This window comes from Acomys minous (genome assembly GCF_964271855.1).
Source record: "Acomys minous genome assembly, chromosome: 4".
NCBI lineage: Eukaryota > Metazoa > Chordata > Mammalia > Rodentia > Muridae > Acomys > Acomys minous.
The window spans coordinates 69,346,339-69,355,018 of NC_140486.1; positions in this window are offsets into that span (position 1 = coordinate 69,346,339).

Genomic DNA, 8,680 nt, shown 5'->3' on the forward strand with positions numbered 1-8,680 from the left:
GCAGTAGCATAGAATTCAAATGTAAGATTATTCTTCACACACATTACATATATTTCTACTCTAGTATGTGCTTTTGTACTCACACAATTCAATTATAATACAAGGTTTACTTCCAATACTTTGAAGAGTGCTGTTGCAGACTGTTTAGGGCAAGTAGTTATACAAGTAATTTGTTAGCTGATCAAATCATGGTCATATGAATTACCTCTCTATTTTTATCAGAAGAATATACATCCTAGGTGTAACAGATAGATATGATTCTATATAAAGATAAGGTAAAATAGTCACATAAGGTCTTATCTTCCTTCTTAACACCTTGTCCTGGGAAGAATTGTTTTTGTTGTTCTTGCTTCTTAGCTTTTTGTTAACTTGATACACACTAGTGCCAAATGAGAAGAAGAATTTCAATTAAGAAAATCCCCGCCAATGGACTGCCTGCGGGTAAGTCAGTGGGTGCTGAGAGGAGAGTTCGGGTCACAGATGGCATAAGAAAACCAAACAAGCCATGAGGAGCATTCCAGTACGTGTCACTCATCTGTGGCCTCTGCTTCAGTTCCTGCCTCCAGGTTCCTGCCTTGAGCTTCCTGCCCTAGCTCCCCTTGATGATAGAGTGCAAGCTGTAAGCCAAATAAACCCTTTCCTCCCCAAATTGTGTTTTATCACAGTAATGAAATCCTAACTAAGGCACATCCTGTCTTTAGTGAACAGAGAGACCTAGTTTTGCCAAAGGGCTTCCCAGGGTTTGGATTTCTCAGTGTTGGTTGTGACATATCTTATAAATTGGTAGTTACACGTGAGGCTCAGTGAGTTCCAAGGTGGAGCTTCTGGCATCACTCTGGACTACTTTAGCACCACTCTGCAAGTGCAGTCCAGTACCTCCTTTGGGAAGAGTGCTGTATCTGCTTGTTTCTCTTTGTGATGTTAACAACAGACAGTGGTACCCAGGTAGTTTGGCTAATATTAAGCCCCACCAGGGGTTTCAAAGTGGTGCTGTTCAGTGTCTCTCTGTCTTTCTTTGACTTCCAGGTGTGTTTCAATGAAGAGCACCTTCCCTCAGCTGCTGGATTATGACAAGACACCATTTACACAGGAGACCCAGAATTCCTTCTTGGTGCCCTATGTTTGCTCACCAGTTCTGGCTGGAACACATCTTCCAAAGGGCTCTGAAGGTGAGCTGCAACTCTTGATTTTCAAATGTCACTGAGAAGTCGTGGAGTTAAATAAATCCAACACACTTTGAGCACCCTTTTCATTTCCTTACTGCTGAACAGGTTCTCTCACCTTTGCCTGTGGAGAACTCTTTTAATTGGCTCTTGGCTCCCTTTGATGGGGCTCCCAAATCTTTGATAGTTGCCTTCGATCATTCCAGAGTCATATTGGCCTAACTACTCAGATGTGAGTTGCAATTTCTTTGAAGGTCTCGATGTCCTGTGTGTTAAGAGTTTGTAAGGACCGCAGCTAAAGACAGCAATAACCTCTTTGTTCTCGGGTTCATTGCTTAGACTATCTGTTCTTCCAACCAATAGAGCTAGAAATAGATATTCTTATATTGTCTGTTATGAAATATGTGTACTTTTCTTAATATGGAGCTCATAATAATGAAAATGCTCCAACTCTTCTCTCAGCTTCAAAAATTAACTCATCTGCACATGAAAATGCATACAGATGCACAAATTTTTATATAAAAAACATATTATCCAGCAAGGAAATAGAATCAGCCTAGATGTCCATCAACAGATGAATGGATAATGAAAATGTGGTACATACACACAATGGGAATTTATTCAGCCATAAAGAAAAATGAAATTATGAAATTCACAGGGAAATGGATAGATCTGGAAATTATTACGTTAAGCAAAGAAACTCAGACTCAGAAAGACAAAAACCACATGTTCTCTCATATGCAGATCCTAGCTTTTAAAGCTTATGCATATGGATGGATGGATGTGAGTGTAAGTGGAGGTTATAAATCTAGAAAGTGGGCTACGGGAAAGAAAAGGATGGAAAAGAGAAAGACTGAGGAGTAGAGAACTGACGTGAAAGTACAAAAGAGGCCATTGTGAGGAAGGACAGAGAGACAGGGACAAAGAGATAATTAGGGTATTAACAACCCTGGGCTATTTGAAAATGACATAATGAAACAATACGTTGTGTGTTAATTAAAACAAATAAGCTATACTGTCAATTCATATCAATATTGGAATATAATTTATATTAGTGTTAGATATGATAACTCAACATTAATGATAAATGGTTTCCTTAACTTGAAAATCACAACTGTCAGTAATGTCAATGCTGTACACTGCTTAATCCCAAAGGTCTCAGAATAACAAAGCCAACTTGACTGCTGGTGTGTCTTGGCACTTCTCTCGTCCTTAGTACACAGACTAATAAAGCCATGCTATTACACAGCTATATGGTTTTAATTTCCTGGCATTTGCCAGGTGCTTCACGACACCAGCTGGCACCAGGTTTTACGCCTGCTAATGCTGCTGTACCAGCTCCATACTGCACTAGCTTCCTCTCCACAGCTTAACGTCTGAGCCAGGCTCCTTTAGATGGAGGTAAGTAGAGTTGTCGTGTCAAAGAGCAAATGCGTGTGTGATTTTTTTCAGATTCCCCCTCATAGAAGGTGCGCCACATTCCACCTCCTATACGCTATGAGGACAGCTGCTTCCCAGCAGCCTCAGAGTTGGTGGGACATCCCCCTGTGGGAGGGTCTCTTGTTTGTTTGTTTGTTTTAATCTGATGGGGAGAAAGAGCATGTCCACATAGTTTGAATTTGCATTTAGTTTATTGTGAATAGCGCTGAACCTGCCTATTTTCAAAGGTCCCTTCTATTTCTTGTCCAGGGTGTTTCCTTTTTCTGCCTCTGTAGCCGACGTCCAGGCTGCTGCTCTATGATTTATTTCTAGACGGCCTCTGTATAGTAAAGAAACTGGTGGGAATATCAGGGACGCTAGCTGTAAATACAAAGCGTTGGCCTGGCGTCATCCATCTTTTCCAGATACGTTGTGTGGTCATGTTCCTGTGTGCGACCATTTTAATTTATAGATCCAGATGTACTTCTTTAGTTATTGCTCGTTCTGCATTCTGGGTCTTGGGGAAGTTTTCTTCACTCCTAGGAGTTTACGAGTTTTCTCATGTTTGCTGCATGTGCTCTGTGGTTTGGTTTCTTGCTTTTAAATGGCTATTCATTTAGATTTCATTCCGGCCTTCCCTGTGTGGGATGGGAGATCTACTGATGTCTTTTTCTATATGGCAGTCCCGTTATCTCTGTACCAGTCCCTAAATAATCAATCTTTCCCCCGTGACTTGACCTCCTACTTTCTTCCTGCGCACGTCACATGTGACTTTATGCCTGTATCTCCTATTCCATCTCAAAGCTCACGGTGTTAATATCCGAATGTGGAAAGTTTCTTACTTTATATGAGCATCTAAAACACCTCAGTACTTCCTTCTTTTCATTGGGATGTTTTGGTTGTTCGTGTTTGTTATTTTACACTGATTTATAATAAACACCTTTTCTAAACTCAGAAATTAGCAATCCTAGTGGTTTGAATGTCACTGTTCACTTGCTCTTCCATATGGCTTCTGCTGTGTCATCAGTGTATGAAGTGATGTTAAAGGCTGCATCATTTCTTGTTTGTTTGTTTGTCTGTTTTTAGTTTTCTGAAATAGAGTTTCTCTGAGTAGCCTTGGCTGTCCTGGAATCACTTTGGAGACCAGGCTGTTCTCAAACTCACAGAGATCCACCTGCCTCTGCCTTCCAAGTGCTGGGATTACAGGAGTGCACCACCAGTGCCTGGCTGGCAGCATTTTATTGTCTGCACCTTTGGGAGTTTTGAAGAGATTTGACTCCTTGGAAAAAGAACTGATGTGAGAGTTGGAAACTCTGCACCTGATGGATGTATTTTTAGAAAGAAAGCATGGGCTTAGATTGACTGTGCAACACAACCTGGTGCTGCTCTTTTTCTCTCTTTCTTTTTCATTTGTGGTTCTAGGACTAAAATCAGAATCTTTCCTGTCCTGGACAAGTATTTATCACAGAGCTATAACTTCAGACCCTTAATCATATCCATATTAGAAATTCCTTTATATAAGCTTTGCGTGAGTACATGTGTGTGTGTGTATGTAGATATGTATGCATCTGTGAGTGTGTGTGCATGTATGTGTGCCAAATGTCTGTAATTCCCTCCAGATGCCAGAATAGATCTCCAGATCCTCTGGGGCTAAAGTTACAGGTGGTTGTCAGCCGTGCCTCCTAAGCAGATGCTAGGAACTAAACTTGGATCTTCTGGAAGATCATCAAACAATCCTAACTGTCGAGATGCCTCCCCAGACCCTCTTATGGGGAGTTCTTAGATTTATACATAAACTTAAAACTGATACCACTGTGATGTTATATCCTCTTATTCAGAAAAATGGCAATGATCCAACGTCCCTTGTGCATTTTCTCTCTTTAAGACCTGTTTAGAAATTTCCTGCTCACATTATATGTGTTACTCTGTTTTTATTTTGTCATTTTGTTATATACATAGTATTATATACAACTAAAAATGGTTTTCTCACATTTGAATTCTTATTCTTCCTATAGTTTTCCTATTAGCTAAAGTCATTGGCTAATAAATACAAAACAATGCTAAGTAGGCTACAGATCTCTCTCTCTCTCTCTCTCTCTCTCTCTCTCTCTCTCTCTCTCTCCCCATATATAAAATATATTATATTTATCTAATATATTTTCATCTCATTATATATTTATTCATTCTAACCCATGACATAAGAAGTGCATTAATTTTGGCCTTTCCTACATGGTCATCCAATCTTCCTAACATGTCAGATTTTTGGTCATTTGTTCACATTAGTTAAGTGAGAAGGATATATTGTATTATTATATTTTCGGTCAGATTGTTGTATCTTTGCATGGATCCATTAGCTTAGCACATTGAGCCCTGGAGAACCACGCCATTCTACCGGCCCATTCCCACACGTATCTGACCTGAGATCCTATGTGGTCCCTTCACGTTAGCACCACCCGTGGACAGTTGGGAGTTGGTGACCTAGCAAGGGACCTGTTCAGGCATTAGCTGTCCAAGCTGAGGTGGCAAACTTCATGGAGAACTTCGAATTCACACAGAAACCGGTAGATGTTTATATCCATAGAAAACCTCATTTGATGGCAACTGGGCCACAGACTGTGCCTACTTGGGCATTAAAGAGCCTGGGATCTTTCTTTTTCAACAGACAGGCCCCTACCCAGCATTCTCAGTATTGTCCATTGGCGTCAATTTCTGGAAGATTTACTATCTGGCCATTTAGAAAATGCCTAGCCTAAGATCAAAAATTCAAGCGACACCACATGCTGGCGAGGATGTGGGGAGAGAGGAACACTCCTTCATTGCTGGTGGGAATGCAAACTAGTACAGCCACTTTGGAAATCTATCTGGTGCTATCTCAGAAAAATGGGAATAGGGCTTCCTCAAGACCCAGCTATTCCACTCCTTGGAATATACCCAGAAGATGCTCCAGCACACAACAAGAAAATTTGCTCAACCATGTTCATAGCAGCCTTATTCATAATAGCCAGAACATGGAAATAGCCTAAGTGTCCATCAGTAGAAGAATGGATAAAGAAACTGTGCTACATATACACTATGGAATACTATTCAGCTATTAAAAACAAGGAATTCCCAAAATTTGTGGATAAATGGATTGAGCTAGAAATGATCATAATGAGTGAGTTAACCCAGAAGCAGAAAGACTCAAATGGTATATACTCACTTATATCTGCACATTAGCCCAAGGGGCATGTCCCACGAAAGCCTTCAATTAGCAGGAAACTGAGACAGAGGGGAGGACATTCTAGTGGGACTCTAGATGAGAGAAGCAGGGGAGAATGGTAAAGTAGAAGGATCCAGAGGGTCTTAGAAGCCTACAAGTAGAACATTATGATAGGCAGATTTGGGCCCAGGGGTCCCACTCAAACTAAGGCACCAGCCAAGGACAATACAGGCAGTAAACCTTAAACCCCTACCCAGATCTAGACAATGGACATAACACACTCCACAGTAGAGTGGAGAGTGGGATATTACTTTCTCACATACTCTGGTGCCTCAACTTTGACCATGTCCCCTGGAGGGGGAGACCTGGTGGCACTCAGAGGAAGGACAGCAGGTTACCAAGAAGAGACTTGATACCCTATGAACATTTACAGGGGGAGGTAATCCCCCTCAGGAACAGTCATAGGGGAGGGGAATAAGGGGGAAATGGGAGGGAGGGAAGAATGGGAGGATACAAGGGATGGGATAACCATTGAGATGTAACAAGAATAAATTAATAAAGTAAAAAAAATAAAATAAAATAAAAAAAATTAAAAAAAAGAAAATGCCTAGCTTCTGCTGTAGATTTTATGATATTTTGGGCTCCTTTAAGGGCAAGCATATTCCATTTTTCAATGTGGCTTTCTGTCACTTGTTTCCATAAACATAAAGGTTAATTCTTACTTGTCAACTTACGCTTATGCCAAATTACTAGAGTACAGCCTCCATGTAGACTGAAATTCTCCTCCTCTCTCTCTTTTCACTCGAAGTGGCCTAAGTGCTAAGTTCAGCACTGTACTGTATTAAATTGACTTTAATTTTCATAAAACTATCCAATTATTTTCCCATGTCTAAAGTTAGTCTGTATTCTTCATTGCTATTCATTTCCACCATATTTCAAATTATTGTTGTTTTTCCCCAAGTTAGGATATGTCTGGCTCTGTGATGGTCACCTCTTATTGATTTAGCAGTACCAGTACTTAAATCACTACTGCCTCTGTCTCCTGCTCCCACCTTTTTCAGTTATATTTAGTTCACTCCCAGAATTAGACACAGTCTCTTTGTAACCTTCCTTCATTTTTACTTTATAGAAAACATGATTATATATTATAAACCTAAAAATGTAAAGGTAAAATTAATATGCTCACTGAGATAGTTTTAAAAGAACAGGATTGCTGGGCCAAAGGAGAAGTTTACTTTATATACGTAAACACTACAGAGCTTTCCCAGAATGCCTCCTTGTTTCGATACTGAATTAAGTCACCTCGCATTTCTGGTTATAGTACCGAGCACTCTTACTGCACGGGTAGCACCGGCTTATATAATTTTCTAAACTTTTACAATAGGTTATGAGCCAGAGCAGAATTTTTGTTAAAATTTAAGGTTCACAAGGATTTCCCAAATCAGCATAATGTTGTTGTTAAGGTAGAAGCTGCCATGACCCCAGGGAAGGGATTACTCACGGCAGGCATGGCAGTCGGGTACCTGCTTCCCAGCTTCTTTACATAAAAATGTCTGCACATCTGGAGTGAAACCCTTGCCTTGTTATGCTGTGCTGGAACCACCATATAACTTATTCTCTGATGCTCTTGAGCATGGTCAAGGCATCGGCCCTTGATCCTAGCCCTCCAGATCATGGTGTTGGTGTTGGTGTGCATTGGCTATGCTTTTGATGTCTCTGTGACTTTCTTTGCATATCCCAAAGTTCTCCAGCCTCCTTGTTCACTGATGGTTGACTTTGGTATGGTCCTATTGAGTGCACTGAGTTCCAAGACTGTTTTCTAGTACTATTTATTGGAATTTAGCTCTTATAGCCCACCTAGTTCTCCACCTCCCAACCTGCTTTGCATGGTGGTCCATTTATTTATCTATAAATTTTACAGGACAGAGCGCCACTTAATGGACTCAATTTCTTCTCCCCACTCTCACCCCTATGAATCAGACTATGCCAGTACTTGATGAATTTTGACACCTGTTGAGCAAGTCCCTGTCATTGCCTGTGTGTATTTTCAGACTGTTATAAACCATTTTTCTGGAGTAATAAACTGTTTGTGCCATCAGAGAGCTTGAGAGAGCTGAAGTGACCCCTGGGAGCATGTGCTGTAATTCATTTTTTTTTTCACCTGAGGTCCAGCAGGCCACGTGAATTGCTCAAGGTCACAGAGTAATGGTGACAGCAAAAGGCTTGTCCTGAGTCTCCACCTTGCCTGTGCAGCACGATTTCAGCACACAGGGCAATAGTTCCCTCTTATTTAGCACTTCTCCCTCTGGGTAATAGGAACCTTAAAGCAAATGTCTAAATGTGAAACATTATCTAAATTAAATTTGTGCAATCACAGCCCATTCAATTCACAAAACTCTGACTTCAATTCACCTGAGTCAGATTTTTTTTTTCAGACAGAATTTTAGCCCCCGTGAATTCTGTATTCTGAAGATGAGCCAAGCATATGGACATGCCTTAAGATCTCCTTTCTAAAGAGAATTTAGTGAGCAGTGAGCAAGCACCTCTCTGTCCCTGAGCATTCCAGTCTGCCCACTTAGGAAAAATCTCTATTTTCAACACTATCACTTGCAGGACTGATGATCTGAGGTCCATAAGCCATTGATAGTGGCGCACAACTGCATTCCAGTCAGAGCCTTTGTGATTCCTCTATGATAGATTTCAACCTCTATATTAGCCATTTAAAACATTTAGACTTTGGCTAGTGAAATGCCCTGGCGGGTGGTAGTGCTTGCAACCAGACCTCACAACCTAAATGTCCTAACTTTGTGTTGATTTTTCAGAGATAGAAACCATTATGCTCCTTGTCAAGGAGCCTCTGAAGCATCACCATGGTGCGTACAAATATTACTAACTACTA